Genomic DNA, 23,995 nt, shown 5'->3' on the forward strand with positions numbered 1-23,995 from the left:
CAGGTAATGTAAATAGTAGGAACTATGGGGTAGGTGATAAGGCAGATTATAGTAGACAAGTAGGAATAGGAGGGTGGTTTGACAAGGGCCAGGGGAAAAGAAAAGTGTAACTAAGAGAGTAAAAGATACAGGTAGAGATCAGTGTAACCAGCAAGTGTGGCAAAGAGCAGAAAGGGAGGAAAACATAGAAGTAGAAGGGTGCCACCTAGTGGTCGAAAGGTTTAGATTCAGTTGTATGGAGGTAAAGGAAGGGGTAAAAAAAAGGGAATGGGAAGGGAAAAAGTAGTATTAAAGGATAGGAGATGGGAATAACAATGGTAGTGATGGCAGTGCAAAGAATGAGGGTCTGGTCAAATAGTTGATGGGGACTGGTGCTGTTGGCTGCTGGCAGTCCTGGGCAAGTAGGTAGACTAGGCACACAGTTGAGAAGTGTAGGATTAAACATGTAGTACAAACATACTTTGACAGTATTTTCTTTTAAGTTTGGATGGTATCCCCGACGATTTATGGGGTTGGGGCTTAGTGGACACAGTTCTGGTCTTCCAGGAGGGCAGAGACACTTATATAGGAGAATAGCTGGGTCCAGTTAGTCAAAGTTGGAGGATATCTGGGGGAGAGAGGAAGACAGTGAGGAAAGAACAAGAGAGCACTAATAAACTTCTACAAAAGTTTAAATTAAAAAGGAGTACTAAACACTGTTATATTTAAACTTGAATTCTCTAATAGTAAAACAGCTGATACAATTCATTTATAAATCATAGTAACAACAGTAAGATACAGTCACTTGAAGTGGATATAGCTAAAACATAAAACCCACGATCTATACTATTTCACTAGCTAGGGGTAAACCAATTCTTCATACCCTTGCAGAATGTGTCAATAAAATGTGGCCTAACCAAGGGTCTCACCACCACAGAATTTGTAGCTCAAAGAAGCAAGGCGAAGGTAGGACAGCAAAGCTTTAGAGCGCTGTCCTCTGTTGTGGAGGCTATTAAATTATACAAACTCTATAGTGAGTAGTATGTTAACAAAAGGTATTCGTTAGAAATATAATTCAATATGTTAACATATTTGTGCAAACGCTTAGTATATTTGTAGGTTAAAAGAAGAAATCACAATCTGCTCGGATATAGTGGCTAACGATATACCATAGACTCGTAACCCTTTTAGTATTTTATATTTAAATGTACAGGATTACCATGCGTCGCGCCACTGTTATATAGCCGAGAAATAAGTTTAAAAGCAGAACGGCAAAGAGTTGGAGCACTATATGCTGTTATAGAGGCTTTTAAGTTAAATAACAAAGTGTGAAGCGCCGTATAATTGTAAAGCACCGTTGTAGAGGCATTTAAGCTAAATAACAAAATTGTAAGGCGCCGTACGCAGATAGAGAGCCTTCTAGATTAAGTAAATGTCTATAGGGAATGTTATATTTACAAAAGGTATAATTTAGTGTGGTTAGAAAACCGGTTATCATGTGCAGTCGCTAAATTTAAAGATAGTATGAGGGTGTTAGCGCTTCTCCATAAAGCTAAACCACATGTTGGTTGAGACCAGAAACAATGCTTAAAATGACTATTAACAGAGTCAACCAGGCTAACATTACTATCTGAAAAAGGCGCCAAAAAATAAAGTATAGAGCCCAGTCTTCACAGATAGACGATATGGCTAGATGTTCGTTTAACAAACTGAGGCACTTCCATGACCAGATAGTCAACAGTTCTAAGCAGGAAGGATTAATATGTTAACAGTTTGTAAAAACACTAAGCTCAGTATCATATAAGTGTAACCATTGATACAGCCTTATTCATACATTAAGGCACAGCGAAACAAAAGCGCTACCTTGGTGTAACGCTATTAACGCTATTATCTAAGCAGGAAAGGATTAATATGTTAACAGTGTGAAAAAAACACTAAGCTCAGTATCATATAAGTGTAACCATTGATACAGCCTTATTCATACATGAAGGCACAGCGAAACAAAAGCGCTACCTTGGTGTACGTTATTGACAAACACATCTAATATAGAACAGCATAGGAAACTATTCTGTAACATAAAGTTAAATACAGGAGTAGATCAAAAACACAGTGATAACATGGAGCTTACCCTAGTTAACCGATCCGCACCAGGTACAAGGCGCACAGCAGCCAGCTGATAATTGGGGAAGAAAGATGGCGTCCTGGGATGTGGGGGAATATTTATAAGGTTGCCTAGAAGGCTTGGGATAAGGTGAGGGGGAAGGGCACAGGCATAGGAGATAGGCGGGAAATAAGCCAGAGGGAGAATAGTATCTAGACTGGGGGGGTGGCCTGATAAAGTGGGAGGTGTATGAGGGGTAGGCGTGGGGAGGTAGGAGTGTGGAAATGTAGGGAAAGAGCTATTAGGGAGATATGATAAGAGTAGCAGCAAGAAACAAAGGAGTAGATAATGGCTCCGAAGAAAACAATCAGTAAAGTAGAATAACAGTAGGTAAGTTAAAACAGGTAATGTAAATAGTAGGAACTATGGGGTAGGTGATAAGGCAGATTATAGTAGACAAGTAGGAATAGGAGGGTGGTTTGACAAGGGCCAGGGGAAAAGAAAAGTGTAACTAATAGAGTAAAAGATACAGGTAGAGATCAGTGTAACCAGCAAGTGTGGCAAAGAGCAGAAAGGGAGGAAAACATAGAAGTAGAAGGGTGCCACCTAGTGGTCGAAAGGTTTAGATTCAGTTGTATGGAGGTAAAGGAAGGGGTAAAAAGGGAATGGGAAGGGAAAAAGTAGTATTAAAGGATAGGAGATGGGAATAACAATGGTAGTGATGGCAGTGCAAAGAATGAGGGTCTGGTCAAATAGTTGATGGGGACTGGTGCTGTTGGCTGCTGGCAGTCCTGGGCAAGTAGGTAGACTAGGCACACAGTTGAGAAGTGTAGGATTAAACATGTAGTACAAACATACTTTGACAGTATTTTCTTTTAAGTTTGGATGGTATCCCCGACGATTTATGGGGTTGGGGCTTAGTGGACACAGTTCTGGTCTTCCAGGAGGGCAGAGACACTTATATAGGAGAATAGCTGGGTCCAGTTAGTCAAAGTTGGAGGATATCTGGGGGAGAGAGGAAGACAGTGAGGAAAGAACAAGAGAGCACTAATAAACTTCTACAAAAGTTTAAATTAAAAAGGAGTACTAAACACTGTTATATTTAAACTTGAATTCTCTAATAGTAAAACAGCTGATACAATTCATTTATAAATCATAGTAACAACAGTAAGATACAGTCACTTGAAGTGGATATAGCTAAAACATAAAACCCACGATCTATACTATTTCACTAGCTAGGGGTAAACCAAATCTTCATACCCTTGCAGAATGTATCAATAAAATTTGGCCTAACCAAGGGTCTCACCACCACAGAATTTGTAGCTCAAAGAAGCAAGGCGAAGGTAGGACAGCAAAGCTTTAGAGCGCTGTCCTCTGTTGTGGAGGCTATTAAATTATACAAACTCTATAGTGAGTAGTATGTTAACAAAAGGTATTCGTTAGAAATATAATTCAATATGTTAACATATTTGTGCAAACGCTTAGTATATTTGTAGGTTAAAAGAAGAAATCACAATCTGCTCGGATATAGTGGCTAACGATATACCATAGACTCGTAACCCTTTTAGTATTTTATATTTAAATGTACAGGATTACCATGCGTCGCGCCACTGTTATATAGCCGAGAAATAAGTTTAAAAGCAGAACGGCAAAGAGTTGGAGCACTATATGCTGTTATAGAGGCTTTTAAGTTAAATAACAAAGTGTGAAGCGCCGTATAATTGTAAAGCACCGTTGTAGAGGCATTTAAGCTAAATAACAAAATTGTAAGGTGCCGTACGCAGATAGAGAGCCTTCTAGATTAAGTAAATGTCTATAGGGAATGTTATATTTACAAAAGGTATAATTTAGTGTGGTTAGAAAACCGGTTATCATGTGCAGTCGCTAAATTTAAAGATAGTATGAGGGTGTTAGCGCTTCTCCATAAAGCTACACCACATGTTGGTTGAGACCAGAAACAATGCTTAAAATGACTATTAACAGAGTCAACCAGGCTAGCATTACTATCTGAAAAAGGCGCCAAAAAATAAAGTATAGAGGCCAGTCTTCACAGATAGACGATATGGCTAGATGTTCGTTTAACAAACTGAGGCACTTCCATGACCAGATAGTCAACAGTTCTAAGCAGGAAGGATTAATATGTTAACAGATTGTAAAAACACTAAGCTCAGTATCATATAAGTGTAACCATTGATACAGCCTTATTCATACATTAAGGCACAGCGAAACAAAAGCGCTACCTTGGTGTAACGCTATTAACGCTATTATCTAAGCAGGAAAGGATTAATATGTTAACAGTGTGAAAAAAACACTAAGCTCAGTATCATATAAGTGTAACCATTGATACAGCCTTATTCATACATGAAGGCACAGCGAAACAAAAGCGCTACCTTGGTGTAACGCTATTGACAAACACATCTAATATAGAACAGCATAGGAAACTATTCTGTAACATAAAGTTAAATACAGGAGTAGATCAAAAACACAGTGATAACATGGAGCTTACCCTAGTTAACCGATCCGCACCAGGTACAAGGCGCACAGCAGCCAGCTGATAATTGGGGAAGAAAGATGGCGTCCTGGGATGTGGGGGAATATTTATAAGGTTGCCTAGAAGGCTTGGGATAAGGTGAGGGGGAAGGGCACAGGCATAGGAGATAGGCGGGAAATAAGCCAGAGGGAGAATAGTATCTAGACTGGGGGGGTGGCCTGATAAAGTGGGAGGTGTATGAGGGGTAGGCGTGGGGAGGTAGGAGTGTGGAAATGTAGGAAAAGAGCTATTAGGGAGATATGATAAGAGTAGCAGCAAGAAACAAAGGAGTAGATAATGGCTCCGAAGAAAACAATCAGTAAAGTAGAATAACAGTAGGTAAGTTAAAACAGGTAATGTAAATAGTAGGAACTATGGGGTAGGTGATAAGGCAGATTATAGTAGACAAGTAGGAATAGGAGGGTGGTTTGACAAGGGCCAGGGGAAAAGAAAAGTGTAACTAATAGAGTAAAAGATACAGGTAGAGATCAGTGTAACCAGCAAGTGTGGCAAAGAGCAGAAAGGGAGGAAAACATAGAAGTAGAAGGGTGCCACCTAGTGGTCGAAAGGTTTAGATTCAGTTGTATGGAGGTAAAGGAAGGGGTAAAAAAGGGAATGGGAAGGGAAAAAGTAGTATTAAAGGATAGGAGATGGGAATAACAATGGTAGTGATGGCAGTGCAAAGAATGAGGGTCTGGTCAAATAGTTGATGGGGACTGGTGCTGTTGGCTGCTGGCAGTCCTGGGCAAGTAGGTAGACTAGGCACACAGTTGAGAAGTGTAGGATTAAACATGTAGTACAAACATACTTTGACAGTATTTTCTTTTAAGTTTGGATGGTATCCCCGACGATTTATGGGGTTGGGGCTTAGTGGACACAGTTCTGGTCTTCCAGGAGGGCAGAGACACTTATATAGGAGAATAGCTGGGTCCAGTTAGTCAAAGTTGGAGGATATCTGGGGGAGAGAGGAAGACAATGAGGAAAGAACAAGAGAGCACTAATAAACTTCTACAAAAGTTTAAATCAAAAAGGAGTACTAAACACTGTTATATTTAAACTTGAATTCTCTAATAGTAAAACAGCTGATACAATTCATTTATAAATCATAGTAACAACAGTAAGATACAGTCACTTGAAGTGGATATAGCTAAAACATAAAACCCACGATCTATACTATTTCACTAGCTAGGGGTAAACCAAATCTTCATACCCTTGCAGAATGTATCAATAAAATTTGGCCTAACCAAGGGTCTCACCACCACAGAATTTGTAGCTCAAAGAAGCAGAAGGTAGGACAGCAAAGCTTTAGAGCGCTGTCCTCTGTTGTGGAGGCTATTAAATTATACAAACTCTATAGTGAGTAGTATGTTAACAAAAGGTATTCGTTAGAAATATAATTCAATATGTTAACATATTTGTGCAAACGCTTAGTATATTTGTAGGTTAAAAGAAGAAATCACAATCTGCTCGGATATAGTGGCTAACGATATACCATAGACTCGTAACCCTTTTAGTATTTTATATTTAAATGTACAGGATTACCATGCGTCGCGCCACTGTTATATAGCCGAGAAATAAGTTTAAAAGCAGAACGGCAAAGAGTTGGAGCACTATATGCTGTTATAGAGGCTTTTAAGTTAAATAACAAAGTGTAAAGCGCCGTATAATTGTAAAGCACCGTTGTAGAGGCTTTTAAGCTAAATAACAAAATTGTAAGGCGCCGTACGCAGATGGAGAGCCTTCTAGATTAAGTAAATGTCTATAGGGAATGTTATATTTACAAAAGGTATAATTTAGTGTGGTTAGAAAACCGGTTATCATGTGCAGTCGCTAAATTTAAAGATAGTATGAGGGTGTTAGCGCTTCTCCATAAAGCTAAACCACATGTTGGTTGAGACCAGAAACAATGCTTAAAATGACTATTAACAGAGTCAACCAGGCTAACATTACTATCTGAAAAAGGCGCCAAAAAATAAAGTATAGAGCCCAGTCTTCACAGATAGACGATATGGCTAGATGTTCGTTTAACAAACTGAGGCACTTCCATGACCAGATAGTCAACAGTTCTAAGCAGGAAGGATTAATATGTTAACAGTTTGTAAAAACACTAAGCTCAGTATCATATAAGTGTAACCATTGATACAGCCTTATTCATACATTAAGGCACAGCGAAACAAAAGCGCTACCTTGGTGTAACGCTATTAACGCTATTATCTAAGCAGGAAAGGATTAATATGTTAACAGTGTGAAAAAACACTAAGCTCAGTATCATATAAGTGTAACCATTGATACAGCCTTATTCATACATGAAGGCACAGCGAAACAAAAGCGCTACCTTGGTGTAACGCTATTGACAAACACATCTAATATAGAACAGCATAGGAAACTATTCTGTAACATAAAGTTAAATACAGGAGTAGATCAAAAACACAGTGATAACATGGAGCTTACCCTAGTTAACCGATCCGCACCAGGTACAAGGCGCACAGCAGCCAGCTGATAATTGGGGAAGAAAGATGGCGTCCTGGGATGTGGGGGAATATTTATAAGGTTGCCTAGAAGGCTTGGGATAAGGTGAGGGGGAAGGGCACAGGCATAGGAGATAGGCGGGAAATAAGCCAAAGGGAGAATAGTATCTAGACTGGGGGGTGGCCTGATAAAGTGGGAGGTGTATGAGGGGTAGGCGTGGGGAGGTAGGAGTGTGGAACTGTAGGGAAAGAGCTATTAGGGAGATATGATAAGAGTAGCAGCAAGAAACAAAGGAGTAGATAATGGCTCCGAAGAAAACAATCAGTAAAGTAGAATAACAGTAGGTAAGTTAAAACAGGTAATGTAAATAGTAGGAACTATGGGGTAGGTGATAAGGCAGATTATAGTAGACAAGTAGGAATAGGAGGGTGGTTTGACAAGGGCCAGGGGAAAAGAAAAGTGTAACTAATAGAGTAAAAGATACAGGTAGAGATCAGTGTAACCAGCAAGTGTGGCAAAGAGCAGAAAGGGAGGAAAACATAGAAGTAGAAGGGTGCCACCTAGTGGTCGAAAGGTTTAGATTCAGTTGTATGGAGGTAAAGGAAGGGGTAAAAAAAAGGGAATGGGAAGGGAAAAGTAGTATTAAAGGATAGGAGATGGGAATAACAATGGTAGTGGTGGCAGTGCAAAGAATGAGGGTCTGGTCAAATAGTTGATGGGGACTGGTGCTGTTGGCTGCTGGCAGTCCTGGGCAAGTAGGTAGACTAGGCACACAGTTGAGAAGTGTAGGATTAAACATGTAGTACAAACATACTTTGACAGTATTTTCTTTTAAGTTTGGATGGTATCCCCGACGATTTATGGGGTTGGGGCTTAGTGGACACAGTTCTGGTCTTCCAGGAGGGCAGAGACACTTATATAGGAGAATAGCTGGGTCCAGTTAGTCAAAGTTGGAGGATATTTTGACAGTATTTTCTTTTAAGTTTGGATGGTTTTTTGAGTATATACATATATGTAGAGGAGGTCTGGTCGAGCAAAGTGAAACACATTTTTGCAGGGGGGCAAGCCCCCCTTACAGCCCCATGTGGGCTGTGCCCCCCCACACCCCCGCTACTTATATATACTAACTCCGAGATTGCACTTCAGTGTGTGTGTGTGTGTGTGTGTGTGTGTGAGTATGCATATATATATATATATATATATATATATATATATATATATATATATATATATATATACACACACACACACACACACACACACACACACACACACACACACACACACACACACAAACACACACACACACACACACACACACACACACACACACACATACACACACACACACACACACACACACACACACACACACACACACACACACACACACACACACAAATGTATGTACTTATTTGTTTTTTTATTCACCTCTTGACTAAACGCATTTATATAGTTTATGTATTTCCATTATTTTTTTTACAAAGCAAATACAAATGATAATCAATTAATTAATCTTTTAATGAGGATTGAAGACACGTATAAAAATAATTTCAGAAAAAATGGTCTGTGGGGCACTTTTGCTAAGGGTTTGTTTTTTGAGTAGACAGAGGGACCGAGCTAGTAAAGATGTGCAGCAGGTAAGGGTGATAAAGGATAATGAGGGAAACGTACTCACAAGTGAGGAGTGTGTGTTGAGGAGATGGAAAGAGTACTTTGAGGGGCTGATGAATGAAGAGAATGAGAGGGAGAGAAGGTTGGATAATGTGCGGATAGTGAATCATGAAGTGCAGTGGATTAGCAAAGAGGAAGTAAGGATAGCTATGAAGAGGATGAAGAACGGAAAGGCTGTTGGTCCAGATGACATACCTGTGGAAGCATGGAGGTGTTTAGGTGAAAGGGCAGTGGAGTTTTTAACTAGATTGTTTAATGAAATCTTGGAAAGTGAGAGGATGCCTGAGGAATGAAGAAAATGTGTTTTGGTATCGATTTTTAAGAATAAGGGTGATGTGCAGAGCTGTAGTAACTACAGAGGAATTAAACTGGTCAGTCACAGCATGAAGTTATGGGAAAGAGTAGTGGAAGCTAGGTTAAGAAGGTAGGTGATGATTAGTGATCAGCAATATGGTTTCATGTCAGGAAAGAGCACTATAGATGTGATGTTTGCTCTGAGAGTGTTGATGGAAAAGTACAGAGAAGGTCAGAAGGAGTTGCATTGTGTCTTTGTCGATTTAGAGAAAGCATATGGCAGGGTGCCTAGAGAGGAGTTGTGGTATTGTATGAGGAAGTCGGGAGTGTCAGAGAAGTATGTAAGAGTGGTACAGGATATGTACAAGGGTAGTGTGACAGCGGTGAGGTCTGCAGTGGGAGTGACGGATGCGTTTAAGGTGGAGGCGGGATTACATCAAGGATCAGCTCTGAGCCCTTTCTTATTTGCAATGGTGATGGACAGGTTGATAGACGAGATCAGACAGGAGTCCCCGTGGACTATGATGTTTGCAGATGACATTGTGATCTGTAGTGAGAGTAGGGAACAGGTGCAGGAGACGCTGGAGAGATGGAGATATGCTCTAGAGAGAAGAGGAATGAAGGTCAGCAGGACTAAGACAGAATATATGTGTGTGATTGAGAGGGAGGATAGAGGAATGGTGAGGATGCAGGGAGTAGAGGTGGCAAAGGTGGATGAGTTTAAGTACTTGGGATCAACAGTTCAGAGTATTGGTGAGTGTGGAAGAGAGGTGAAGAAGAGAGTACAGGCAGGACGGAGTGGGTGGAGAAGACTGTCAGGAGTGATTTGTGACAGACGAGTACCAGTAAGAGTGAAAGGGAAGTTCTACAAGAGGGTAGTGAGACCAGCTATGTTATATGGGTTGGAGACAGTGGCATTGACAAAAAGGCAGGAGTCAGAGCTTGAAGGGGCAGAGTTGAAGATGTTAAGATTTGCACTAGGTGTGATGAAGATGGACAGGATTAGGAATAAGTATATTAGAGGGTCAGCCCAGGTTGGAAGGTTTGGAGACAAAGCCAGAGAGGCAAGATTACATTGGTTTGGACATGTGCTGAGGAGGGATGCAGAGTACATTGGGAAAAAGATGCTAAGGATGAAGCCGCCAGCTAACAGGAAAAGAGGAAGGCCTAAGATAAGGTTTATGGATGTGGTGAGAGAGGACATGCAGGTGGTTGGTGTGACAGACCAAGATGCAGAGGACAGGAAGAAATGGAAACCGTTGATCTGCTGTGGCGACCCCTAATGGGAGCAGCCGAAAGAAGAAGAAGAAGAACAGACACTGTTAGGTAGCACCTTAGTCTCAGTGACTGTGGAACAAGTATAATATTTATTTATTTATTTATTTTTAACAAATGAAACATTCCATTTCTACAGATGGATGAAATGGGAACACTCATTACAAAAATACAGGATATGAGTTATGGAAATGAACAGACACTGGGAGTTGGGCTTAAAAGGGAAAGGTCTTCTGTAGCTGAAAAAATTATATAACTTCTGATTCTGAGTGGGCCCTGCTGTCTAATTATTAGTGATGTTAATTGAACAGAACCTTTACTTAAATTATTAAATACAAACTGGACCAGATGTCTGAAGTAAATTTGGTGGAGCAGCCATGAGGATGGCACTAATTTGTAACGTTTATGAACAAGTAATGCAGCATTTTACCTTATCAAAAACAAATCTAGGAACTTTTATATTACTAATCTGAATGTCTGTGCATCCACCTTACTACTGTCCTACTATTCCTTAGTTTATTTCACCAATACCCACCATAATAAATCATAAAGAGCACATCTGAGTTAGTACTTGCTTTAACAATAGATATTCAAGAGAGAGAGGCTTATATCAGTATTTAATCAAAACATGGGGCCATCTTTACCACCTTGGTATTTTTTACAGCACAGTATGTACTAACACAGTGCTCATGGTTAGGCTTAAATGTATGATAGTGTGCCACTGACCTCTGTGGTGTGGCAGCCAGTTCAAACCCTATACTTGCTTCAGCCATCTTCACCTCTTTTGGAAAGGAAAGTCTCCTTTGCTAAAAATGCTAAGAGAAGCATTCCAACAGAATTCTCAGAATGGTATGTGGTTTATAGTAGTTCCCCATGACTTAATCAGAGTAAAGAATATCATAATTTTGATGGTAAACACTGGCTTCTGAAAACAGAATTCACTAAATGAACTACACCCACTTGTCTGAGGTTGTTCACTCTTTCAGAAGGAATAATTAAGTAAGGAGGGCATCGGCTCCATATTCGGTTGCAGGATGTGTCCCATGAGAAAAGCATTTTAATGTGCTCTGTTTTAGGTGAATTTAGCTTTTAGAATTCAGTGTTTGCTGATTTCCATTACAAATTTGTCCACTTTGTTAATCATCCAAAATTACAACAACTTATATCCTACAAAGCATCAATGTTTTAGTTTGTAAAATAATACTCTACAAACCTACTAACCAGCCTTCATAAACAGCTTTATCAGACTGCGTGCAATGCCCATATTTGGTTGATATGCATATACTAAATGGTGATTACAGTTTTCTTGAACCTCTAAAGTTGAGATGAATACTCTCTCACCCAAACTAACTTCACAGGGAATCATATCAACGTGCAGTCAAAGCATAGAAGTAGAAAACCATGCGTTACCCTTCTCTGATCCTTGACAGGTGAAAGATGTCAAACTCACTAAAGACAATCCTAAAGAAAGTACCCTCCTTTTGTGTGGAAAGTTCAGTTTGGAGTGCCTAAAAATATGGATACATTTTGCCAAGTGGTGGCCTCACAAATTTCCCTCACAGAGGCTTCCCTAAAAAAAAAAAAATGAGAAGCAGCTATTGATCTCATGTAGTAAACCCTCATTGTCCCTTGCAAAGTCTTAACTGAGTTTTGGCAACAGACGGAAATTCAGATCTCCAGGGAGAATCAGTGCAACAGCAAATCATACTACGTGGGTTATCCCAACTTCTGTATTCCATGTGGACCTTTTCTGCTGTGACTACCTTCCCTACACGGATCAGTGTTAGTCTTGCAACTGGAGCAGAACTGATGCAAGTGATATAAGGTACGCAGATCCAGTGTTGTCAAGCAGACTTTTTAATTCATCTCACAATCCAAGTACTGGTGGTCTACAAAATGACTGCATGCCATGATCCCCCTCCATCCTGTTATCCCTGGGAGGCAGCTTCCTGTTCTCAGTTTACTTTTTGGTAGAAAATAATCATACATTAGCAAGCATTACAAACAGTAGCTCAAAGTTAATGCAATAGAATTTGGACAAAAAGCATAGCCTTATTTTATTTCGCTTATCCATCATATCTGGTAATGTTGGCTTTATAATAGGCAGTTGTTGATAGCGAAGTCAATGGAGTTGATACCAATCACTCACTGAAAATAAGGCCTCTATTAAAGGCTATTTCTGATAAAAAAAGAACAACAGTCTAACACCAATCCCAGAGTTGTCAGACCTTAACACATTTATGTAAACAAAGAAATTCAAAATGTCAACACTAAAAATACTACTGCTTTATACAGAAGAGGGAATCTTACAAGGGAACTCTAGATATGAAAGATGCTTACTTATATATGCCAATAAGGCCATCCAAGAGAAAATGCCTAAGTATTTAAGTTTACATTTTCACCTCTGCCATTTCAGCTATCCAAAGCTGCCAGAGTATTTACCATATGTTTAACTGCAGTGTGATTGCAGATACCAGGAAACAAACCATAACCATATTTTTCTATCTGAGTGTTTATCAACTGGCTACCATGTCACAGAGACCTCTTATTGCATCACCATGGCCCGAGTGTTTCTTTGATTCTTTACTTGGGAATCACAAGAAGTCGGCCCAGATTCCTACAGTTTCAGCAGTAGTTTTAGGGACAGTTACAGGCTCTGTCCAGATTAGTCTTTCTCTGAAGAAAAGCAGATGGAAATTCAGAATATGATGACAGAGTCCTTTCGATAGCATGCAGTTTCAACAAGACAACATACCTGCAGCACTGAGATATATGTCATCTTGCATCCTTGGAGTTTCTATATGCAAGACTACACATAATGAAACTGAAGTGCACCCTCAGAAATGTTTGGAAGCAGTCATCAGAATCCAGAGGGATTGCTAGCCTTCTTCCTTCGTCCATAAAGGTGCTTGTATGGTGAATGGACCCCTTTCACCCTTTTGAAAGGGATACTCATTACTTCATCAGTAACATGGCAAGTGAAAACAGAAAATTCAGACTATGGTTAGGGAGTCTGTCTGAACATTTGAAAACAGATACTTCAGACTATGGTTAGGGAGTCTGCCTGAACATTCGAAAACAGATACTTCAGACTATGGTTAGGGAGTCTGCCTGAACATTCGAAAACAGATACTTCAGACTATGGTTAGGGAGTCTGCCTGAACATTCGAAAACAGATACTTCAGACCAGGGGCGGCTCGTGCTATAGGACTACAGGACTGCAGCCCCCCCACCTGTAGAAAGAAAAAGGAAAATAATAAAAAATAAATCACAAGCCCCCCCCACCTGTGGAAAGAAAAAAAAAAGAATAAAAAAAAATATTGCGAGTCCCGGAACTCCACGCATGCGTGCTTGGAGTTCCTGGTACTCACAGAACTCCAGACTGCTGTGTTAGGCAGTCCAGATAGGGAAGAAAGGGATCTCTATTGTGCAGACTTCTGGGGCTGCAGGGCAATGACCTCACAGACCGGAAGGACACCGGACTGCATCACCCGTAGGCTGGAGGCTCCAGCCTACTCTCGTCTCGCGGGGAAAACAGTATAGCTTGCACGTGCTGCTACGGAGGACGGATGATCTGTATAGCTTGAGTGGGCTGCTGCAGAGGATGGATTCAGGCTGCTATGGAAGACTAACGGAGTTTGATCTGCTGCTATGGAGGTAGGGTGTGTATTCAGGACTGATCTGCCTGCTATGGAAGATAAACGGATTTTGATTGTGTACGTGTGTGTGTGTGTGTGTGTGTGTGTGTGTGTGTGTGTGTGTGTGTGTGTGTGTGTGTGTGAGTGTGTGTGAGAAATGCCCCAGTTGCTATATACTGGTGGCTAGAGAATACTCAGGCTTGAACTCTGTACCTTGGGTGCAGGTGGTAAGAGACTGAATTCCTACCCACCACCATTTGTAAAAATTTGCATATTTTTGCATCATATTTGTTCTGTTCCTCATAAAATCTGTGGTTTCTGTATGTTTGTTGTTCCTGGCAAAGTCAGTAGTGCAATGGTGCACTGGTAGCATTGTTGCCTAACAGCTACAGGTTCTCTGGTTTGATTCTTGGCTGGGGTGCTTTGTGTGTGGTGTCTGCATGTCTTCCCATCTTACAAAGACATGTGTCTGGAGTGTTTCTCCCTGCTGTGCTGAAAATTGGCTTTTGTTCCAAGTCAGACTTTCTTGGTTAACAAATGTTAAATAAAAATAACAGGCATTTGAATTTCAGACTTCATATTCTTCAGAAAGTACATGACCTTTTATTCTAGCAATTTTCTAAGTTTATAACATGGGTATTTGAAATTTGTCCCTATTTTTGGGACTGTATTCCCCCATTATTGGCTTCGTCCAGGTTTTTTGTGCTAAGGTTGAGAGTTATGGTGAGAACTGAATTCACTGAATATGTTTGAGGGCCATATTCCACCATTACTGGCTTTGTCTACGTGTTTGTTGCTAAGAGGTTGAGAGCTATGGTGAGAACTGAATTCATTGAGTATGTTTGGGGGCTGTATTCCTCCATTATTGGCTTTGTTCAGGTGTTTTGTGCTAAGAGGTTGACAGCTATGGTGAAAACTGAATTCACTAAATGGTAGCCATTTAAGTTTCAGTCTTGCCTCTCTTTCACAAAACAGAAAATTTGGCAGTGGTATGTTTCTCTGACTTTTGCACAGGGTCTTGGGTTCAATACTTAGCAGTGAAATGTATGGTGGTAACCCAGCATTTTATTCTAGCAACTTTCCATCATTATACAAGCAATGTTTAAAATGTGTCCCTGGTTTTTGGGCTTTTGTTCTCCCCTCAATATTTTTTTGGCTTTTTCCAGATTTCTTGTGCTGCAAAGTACAGAGATACAGCTGAGTGTCAAGTAGATTTTACCAGAAGCTGAGAGCTGCAGGGGAACAAACGTTTAGTGCTGCTTATGGTGAACCTGCTTGCATTGTTAATAGCACAACAGGTAGTATACTTTCTTTTGATGCAGAATGCTGTGGGTTCTACTCCCACAGTAGGTAGATGCATTGCTAATACTGTACTGTGTTATAAAGGGAGTGGATGCTGCAGTCCTTTTTGGCGAAGATACCTAGTAACTGTGAACCTGTTATCAGTTTGCCATCCATTCCCTATTGCAATATTACTAGCTTATCATTTTTTTAAAGCAACATAGGGAATTTATTCCTCAAGGGCAACAAGCACTTTATTTGTAGATGAAAGAATGAAATATAAAGTTGTTTGCTAGCAGCAACCTCTTCATTAGTTACAGATTTCTTTAATGTGGAATTATTTAGATGACTTTTACTTCTTTAGAAATTGTGCATATTTACTAATACTGGTGGACTGTAGAAGTTTGAGTAGACTTTTATGATGGAAATGTTCTGAATTGGGAAGTTTTATCATTATTGGTGCATGCATTTTGTTTTGTTGTTTACTGGAAAAATGTTTGGAATTGGGCAGTTTTGTCATTATTGGTGCAAGCATTTGGTTTCGTTGTTTACTGGAAAAATGTTAAAACGATAAATTTAAAACGCCCTCTAACAACTGTACTGTATTGTACAAGGAATATAATTTAATACAATCAGGAAGGTGTATCAAAGAGCATGTGCATGTTTAGTGTGCAAGGGGCCTATGATTTGAAAACAGCCCAAAGTTAATCTTTATCTGCCACTGGCAAAATGTATTTTCTTTGAATGTGGGTTTCAATGCTGTTTCAATGAATGTGAGTTTCAAGGGCAGAGAAGTTTTAATGCTAAGTCTGTTTTCATTGTGAGACTGCATTGCTTTGTTTAGCAGATGTCTTAGTGTTTGTGCTGTAAAATGCAAAATAAAACTTTCAAATGAAGTCCAAATCATAGTAGAGGTAAAACAGTATGCACATTAGTGTTTATGGTAAATGGGGTAGATGGGGTGATATAGCCAAGTAATGGTTCATTGGAATGGCTGCAGGGGCGAGGCTCCATTTGACGATGGTTTTGTGAGGGGGAAGGGCGGCAAACTCAAAGACAGCCCCGGCTGAACTATACCTCTCAACTGTCCAGATTTTCACAGAATGAATAGATTTTTGCTTCTTATTTTTGGTTTGTTCCTTATAAAATGTGTGGTTTTCTGGCAAATCCTTGATTTTGCAGAATGTTCTGGTTTCTGCCATATTTTTTATACTGTTGATTTATGCTTATTATTCAGAAACTGCCTGTTGCTCTGTGTTTAAGTAGCAATGCTTTAATGACCATCAGGTAAGCTTGTCTGAGATTGTAAGATGCAAGTAAGCTTTAATAAGTATACTGTTAAAGAACTGGCAACATTGAAAGCCTTTCTGTTGTTGCCATGCAGAGAATACTTACATAACTAAATAACGTATAAGCCTTGGGTATTGAAATGCATGTGACAGTATTTGTAATAAAGGACAACATTATATTATTTTAAGAAGCTCATTACATTTGTTGGAGACTTGCAGTCATCTTTCCAGGCTTTACCTGTAAACTAAACAGAATGCAAATACCTGTAAACTAAACAGAATACAAATCTATCATGTGTGGTCCATAACCTGTGCAGTAATCCTTTAAGCAATGTATCTTGAGCTTGTTTCTTGTTTGCTTTTCATTTTTTACTTTGATCATGTTTTCCCCATGAAACAAGTAGATAGTTGTTGTCAGGCAGCTGGTCTTTTCTGGATAAGAAACATTTTTACAAGTGGGTTATCACAGAGATTGCTACTTTCAGCATGTTACTTGGTACTTTAGTAAAGCTGAATATAAATTATAATTAGAACTGCAGTGCAAGGAGAAGTGGTTTGAGTTGAGTGCTGCTTGTTTTTCTTATACTTGATTTTGACTGGCATTCCAGTAATGTATTTAAAAAGTAATTTATTTTTTCATGCCTCTCAACCTTTTTGTTTCCATCTAGATATTAAGTAAGCTGTCATACAGCCAATGCATTGAAATATTTTTTTCTTCTACACTTCATTTGGTTGTGATTGGACTCTCATAATGATGGTTTGGCACCCAGGGCAGCGTATTTAATTAAAGTTACAGTTTTTGTGGTTTGGGGCATAGCTCCTCCCCTTTCTAGTTGGCTGCACCCCTTCCCATTGACCCCTCCCATTCAGCTGTTTCCTGCAGCCCCCCTTTGATTTGAAGTCACCAGCCACCACTGCTTCAGACTATGGTTAGGGAGACTGCCTGAACATTCGAAAGCAGATACTTCAGACTATGGTTAGGGAGTCTGCCTGAACATTCGAAAACAGATACTTCAGACTATGGTTAGGGAGTCTGCCTGAACATTCTCTCAGTGCAATTAAACTGATCTCAGCAAAAAAGTTTCTTCACATCTATTAGAAATGAAAGCAATATAAAAAAACTTTAACAGCTTTTCAGGACAACGTCCTTTTTGGGTTACTTTCAAATTAACATAGACATCTTAGTTATGAGGTACTTCAACAAGCAAGAGGGAAACAGATCTCACCAACTTTCTCTAAAGCACTGTGATTTGAGTCTGGACCATTCAACACAAGCTATACTTCTTAGCTGTACACTTTCTAGAGCAACAAAACTAACCAGCAGATTATGTCAGGCAGACAATCTTGACTACAAATGTAATCTGCATACCCAAACTTTTCAGGACATTGGACAGATTTGTGACATGCAAGAAGTACACTTGCTAACTACATAAACAAACAACTATAAACCTTTTATCTCATGCCACAACCATCAGTTTGAGGAATAGACTCTTTTTCTTTCCCTTGCACTTAAACCTTCCTTTATATCTCCTCTCATTTCTCCAATTCAGAAAATAGTCAACAAAGTGAAAAAAGACAAATGCAATATCCTCATATTACCATCTTACCTACAACAATCTTGGTTCTTGCTTTTGTTGATACTAGCCTGTCTTCTTCACAGCCCTTGTCCTTACATCCATCTTGACTAACCTAACACTAGAATAAAATATTGCATCATAGCCTCAAGACCATGTATGCCTTAACTTGGGGGTTAACTTATTGTGTTTCCTTTTTCTACCAAGTTTTAAGCATCCTAAAGGATGACAAAATACCTACTACAAGGAAAGCATGCCTGCAAAAATGGAAAGGATTTGTTTTCTGGACTGCCACAAATGGTGTAGATCCTCTGAATATTCTAGTTTCAAAGGTTTTAAATTACTTGAACTATTTACTTTCATGCTGATTAGAATATTCCTTCCCCAAAGTGTATGTCTCTGATGTCCTTCTATTCTTCTGTTGCAGTATTCCTGACTTAAGGGAGTTGCCTGCCAAAGTGACAACCCAACATCGGCCAGTATACCAAAGTCTTTTACTACCTAAGGTGCGCAGTAGATCTGACATTGACCGACAGCAGATGTCGGCCATAAAAGAGATGTACATGTGCACCACCCTCAGAACTTCTTTGCTGCCAGTTGGATAGTTTGTCCTAGATGCCGTTCTGCTGTCGGAATCGCTATTCTTCAGATAAGATAAGTGCTCCATTGGGAAAACCTTTGTTTTTTGCTACCTTTCTTTATCTTTGAGGTTCATGTCAGAAAAGGGAAGTGTGACTGTGGATGACAGATTCCACATAAAGACAGTCATACTCAGAGCCTTTTTTGCCTACGCCCTCAGCACAATCACAAGTCCTGTACTATTTGCCAATCTTTTATCCAGAAAACTCTCTGGAGTTGGTTATCCTCCCTTGCGATATACATTGAAAACCAACATCTCAAGCTTCTTGCAAAAAGCGTGACGGACACCCCTCCGGACCTGGCAACTGAGCCTATAAAATGGAAAGCCAAAAAACATAGGCCCAACTTGGAAGCTGTGCCTCTCAAGTCAGATGTTTCTCCTGAAGCACATGAGAGCTCAGAGACACATGCTGACTGAGATTCGGACCCAGAGATCGACCCCACTTCACAGGCCATCTTGGCTCCAGACATTTGTACGCCCAGAGAGGCTTCTCAGATGTCAGCCTCTGATGTCCAGGGGGAACCGAGGCTTATAGTGTCGAAGGGCTCTAGGGGAATTACCCAGATTGTCATTAGGGAGGATGTTGAATCTGATATTGTACAGTGCAAGCCTATGTCTGGCCCTAATTCTTTGCACCGCATAGATGCACCTGTAAAGATGAAACAAAAAAACAAATATGTCTCTCCTCCTCCTGATCCACATAAGGAATGGTTAAACTTTTCTCAGGGCCTCTTCAAGGCCTTTATGGCCCTTAGGCCTTCATCAGGTCCCACTGCTTCCCCTCCAGCTGGGCCTTCTTCCCCTAGGAAGAGACCTAAGCCCCAGCTTATCTCTGATGAAGACTCCTCTTCTGAGGAGGAGGAGGAAGAACTGGATTATTCCTCCCAAACTCCCTCCCCTTTGGATTATGCCTCCCCTGAAGAGGACTCCAATGGGACAGATTCTCCTATGGAGGACATTTCTTTTGGGGAGACCATCTTCAAAATATGGGACCACTTCAAGTGGGACTCCACAGAGATGTCAGAGGTCCAGAAGTACTATTATGACCTCCTCCAGGTTCAGAACCCCAGTCCTTCAGCCATCCCTGCTGTAATCCCTGCATTTCCAGATGCCTTTGCATCCACTTCCACCCACCCAGACTCACAGCCCCAAGCTCCTAAAAAACCTGATAGGTACTACAAAGTACCCAAGGACTGTCAATTCCATTTTAAGGCACCTTCTGCAGATCCTTCTGTTATTTCTGTATCCCCTGATAAGGCCTCCAGGTCCATTCCCTCTTCTTCCTTGCTGCCCTCAGATAAAGACAGCAGACAGTTGGAGAGGCTGAGAAAGAAAATCTATACTTCTGCTACCCTGGCCTACCTAATTCCCCTGTTCCAACACCTTTCCCTCTCCCTTGCTTCCTGGGAAATCATCACTCAGGACTCTTGGGTGTTAAGTATCATAAAAATGGGGTACTTCATGGTTTGGCACAAGATGCCTGCCTTCAGGAGAATTCCTCTACCACCAAAAGATCAGCTCCCCCTTTTCCTGCCAGTTTTGCTAGTACTCCTAGAACAGGGCACCATACAACCTGTTTGCTGTGGGGAAGAGGGAAGGGGCTTTTACTCCCGTCTTTTCCTAGTTCCCATGAAGGAAGGACCCTTGAGACCAATCCTAGATCTCTCCTACCTCAACGATTTTCTCATAGTCCCCTCTTTCAAAATGTTAACCCTACAAACATTGTTTCGTCTTATCTTTCCTCAGGCATTTCTAGCTTTAATAGATATCAAGGATGCCTACCTCCATATCCCCATTCACCACAGATACAGGAGAGTCCTATGAGTTTCTTTGGGATCCTCGCACTATCAGTTCTCAGCTTTACCTTTTGGACTCTCTACAGCTCTGAGAGTCTTCACAAAATTTCTAGCCCCAGTAGTAGCCTTTTGGAGGCTCCAAGGGATCTTAATTTACCCATACCTGACTTTTTAATCCAAGCCTCTTCTCAGACAGAGTTGAGAAAGTCCCTCCAAATGACAATTGCCATTTTTTAATGCCTGGGATTTATGATCAACTTCAAGAAATCTTCCCTGGACCCAGCCCAAGATCTCACTTTCCTGGGTTGCAGATTCCAAACTCTGAGCATGCAAGTGTTTCTCCCACCTTCCAAGGCACAAAAGAGCTCCCTAAGCTTCACAGAGAAACTCCTACTTCCTCAGATTTCTGCCACACAATTCCTCAGGATCTTGGGCCTAATGGCTTCCACCATCCCATTACTTCCTCTGGCAAGACTTGACATGAGGAAACTTCAATGGTTCCTCAAATCAGTATGGTCTCAGCATGATAACCATCTAGAACACCTGATTCTTCTCCTCCAATGTCTAAAGCAGGAGCCCCAGTGGTGGATCTCACAACTATCTCTAAAAGAAGGTCTTCAAATTCACCCTCTACACCTACTCAGACCTTATTTATGGATGTTTTGGACATGGGCTGGAGAGTGGCCTTAGACCTCCACACGGCTCAAGGGCAGTGGTCTCCCACCCAATTGAAGGGACACGTAAATGTGAGAGAAATGAGTGCACTAATTTTAGTCCTCCAAACCTTCAAATCACTGATCAGGCTAGGGTGGTTACATGTACACACCAACATGACAGTCTTGTGGTACATAAACAAGCAGGGAAGTACCAGATCCTATCTCCTCTGCAGACTAACAATGAAGGTATGGGATCTAGCTTGCCCTCTAGATGTATTTCTCCAAGTGCTGTACATCCCCTCCAGCCAAAATACAGTGGTGCACACCCTAAGCAGATCCAGGACACAAGCCCATAAATGGATGCTTCACAGGGATGTGTCCTTAGACATTGTCCACCAGTGGGGTATTTCAGAGATAGATTTGTTTGCCTCCTCTATGAACAAACAGCTTCCTCAGTTTTGTGCCACAGAATACCATCCTCAGGCATGGAAAGTGGCACACTTTCAATATCATGGCAGGAGAATTTCCTATATGCACTCCCTCCCCTTCCACTCATGACCAAAGTCCTGTTGAAAGTCCAACAGGAAAAGTCAGAAATCTTGCTGGTGACTCCCTATTGGCCAACACAGCATTGGTTCCTCCTTCTATTTCACGTAGCCAAGGGCAATCACCACAAGTTTCCCCACAGAGTGGATCTGCTCAAACAGAACAAGGGCTCACTCCTACACCCATATCTAGAAACCCTCCAATTAACTCTGTGGATGATAGAGCCCTAATATCATTCAGACACCTTTACTCTGATGACATGCTTCAAGTACTGCAGGAGGCCAGGAAACCTGCTACTAGAAAATCTTACCTTTCCAAATAGAAGAGGTTCTCTGTTTGTTGTCTGGCTAAGAACCAAGACCCATTGAAGGTGCTCTCACCCATGGTTCTAACCTATCTGTGTGAATTGCTTAATGCAGAACTAGCATACTCTTCAGTGAAAGCTCATTTAGCAGCTATTTCTGCTTGTTTACCACTAAATCCAGATTCAAAGCTAAATGATTTCTAAAAGGTGTCCTTCTTATAAGACCCTGCCCCCCAGGAGACCAATGCCTCCACCTTGGGACCTAATTTTTGTACTAGAGAAATTGACTCAAGCACCGTTTAAACCTGCTTCCTCTAGCTCACTCAAAGACTGCACTTGGAAAGCAATCCTCCTGGTGGCTATTACCTTTGCCAGGCTGGTCTCAGAGTTCCAAGCCCTTATGGCTTCTCCCCCCTTCTTGTCTTTCCATAAAGACAGAGTGTGCTTGTGGACCAATCCCTTATTCATGCTAAAGGTTGTCTTTATCTCCCCAGAACAATAGTGAGAGGATCCTACACACTCTGGATGTACACAGACAGCTCAGGTTCTACTTACATAAGACTAAACCCTTTAGGAAAACAGACCAATTATTTGTGTCTATCCATTCCAGGGCTCTGGGATTGCCTGTGTCTAAACAGACAATCTCTAATTAGATACCCAAATTCCAACCCCCTCCTTTCCCCCACTTCTTGCCTTTCTTGGATGCACTGATCCTCATTCCCTTAGACTGTCTCTTGGCCTGGGCCCTCAGTTCTGAGAGTGTCGCACACGTACATCTCTTTTATGGATGACATCTGTTGTCAGCCAATGTCAAATGTACCACACACCTTAGGTAGTAAAAGACTTTGGTATACTGGCCAACATTGGGTCGTCGCCTTAGCAGGTAACTCCCTTAAGTCAGGAATACTGCAACAGAGAAGAGAAGGACATCTATCGTTATGGTAAGTTCTTACACAACTAATCTTTTTTCTACATGTGTACTGGCCTCAGCCTTTCTACAGACAGCAGCAAATGCCATGGTGAAGGCCATCCTAAAAGCTGTCTTTTATTTAAGACACCCGAGAAGACGTATTGCTCCTTTAGGGATTTAACTTTTATGCTGGAAATCTAACTTTGCCAAACTTTGAACCAGGTTGTGTTATAGGCTCATAGACAGTTATTAGGTAAACAATGACTGACTCTGGACCTTTGCCTCACCATTATTTTTTGATTTGCCAGAATTGTTGAGCATAACAGTAGAGAGGTATGCAAAGAGAGCTACTGCAACTTAGCAAATGCTCTTTCTATAAGTAACAAAGTTGCACCCACTGTATCTTGAAGTGTCCTTGCTCAGTATGTCATGTTCAGTAAGGAACAAAGGTAGTCCTCAGCATTATTCTCATTTCATAAAACTCCCAGATCATAATGTGTAAGTAAGGGAATGAACTATTCAGCTCTGGTTGCCCATATCTAGACATAAGCTGTGTTATTTGTGCTGAGAAGAGGTATAGGTCGGTAGATATTTAGTGATTCTGGAAGTTTCCACTGACATAGACAGAAAAGTAAGCAAGGATTAAGCAAAAAGAAAAAGGCAGCTCTCTAATGCCCTATACTGATAAAGCATAAAGATATACCTGTGCAGTACATGGGCCTGGGCAGTAGCTCGTTTTAAAAGTTCAGTCACATGCTGTATCTCCTCTTCTGAAAAGGACTCACAGAGATATTGCTAAAATGTATTAATTGACTGATTGCTAGCTTGATTCGCACTTTGATGACTGGGTTATTCCCACAAAGCCAATGGTCTCTTTTCTGAGGAGACCCAAGATGGTATTCAAATTGAATAGGAGAAGTTCGGTCAGGGATCAGAGAACTTCCCCTACCCTTTTCTACAGGTGCCAAGGAATATTTTACACCTACCTGAACTACGATCAACTTGGATAGATGGGACCGTGATTTAACATTTCATCCGA

General features: G+C 40.8%; 1 protein-coding gene and 1 long non-coding RNA gene across 4 annotated transcripts in view; one reads left to right on the forward strand and one right to left on the reverse strand.

The window, feature by feature from the left end:
* Positions 1-23,995, forward strand: part of RFX4 (regulatory factor X4) — a 690,122-nt gene that overhangs the window by 313,549 nt on the left and 352,578 nt on the right. The gene's annotated exons all lie outside the window — the stretch shown is intronic.
* LOC122815555 lies at positions 99-8,030 on the reverse strand. Of its 2 annotated transcripts, XR_006366967.1 has the most exons (4): positions 7,894-8,030; positions 5,419-5,565; positions 2,939-3,085; positions 99-607 (listed from the first exon to the last, which is right to left on the reverse strand). It is a non-coding gene; the product is annotated as an uncharacterized LOC122815555 (long non-coding RNA). The 2 variants fall into 2 exon arrangements; XR_006366966.1 differs by lacking the exon at positions 99-607 and having other exon boundaries at positions 2,774-3,085.

The sequence above is a fragment of the Protopterus annectens genome, chromosome 11.part0 (assembly GCF_019279795.1).
Source record: "Protopterus annectens isolate FY-2018-M chromosome 11.part0, PAN1.0, whole genome shotgun sequence".
Taxonomy (NCBI): domain Eukaryota; kingdom Metazoa; phylum Chordata; order Ceratodontiformes; family Protopteridae; genus Protopterus; species Protopterus annectens.